The following is a 239-nucleotide window of genomic DNA, read 5'->3' as shown; positions in this document are numbered from 1 at the left end:
ACCTATCTGAGGGGAGCTGAGCCTTTAATCAAAGGCAGAGACTAAATGCCTCCACCCCCCCGGTGGGAGCTATTTTATCGCCAAGAGGATCCTTCATAAGATGAGAAGCTGCCCGGGAGTGAGAGGAGACAGGTTCCGCTGTCATCTACAACGACAACAACAAAAAGATAACAACAAAAACAATATATAAATAATAAGAAGAACAATAAATATAATTAGAATAACAATATAATAAAATA

The 239-nt window shown here is 38.9% G+C and overlaps 1 protein-coding gene across 4 annotated transcripts in view; it reads left to right on the top strand.

Annotated features, from left to right (window-relative positions):
* The window catches only part of PAX7 (paired box 7), a 111,005-nt gene that overhangs the window by 8,900 nt on the left and 101,866 nt on the right, over positions 1 to 239 (top strand). The window lies entirely within an intron of this gene.

The sequence above is a fragment of the Nanorana parkeri genome, unplaced genomic scaffold (genome assembly GCF_000935625.1).
Source record: "Nanorana parkeri isolate BGI_ZX_2015 unplaced genomic scaffold, ASM93562v1 scaffold323, whole genome shotgun sequence".
In the NCBI taxonomy this organism is placed as follows: domain Eukaryota; kingdom Metazoa; phylum Chordata; class Amphibia; order Anura; family Dicroglossidae; genus Nanorana; species Nanorana parkeri.
This window is presented reverse-complemented; position numbering and strand designations above follow the sequence as displayed.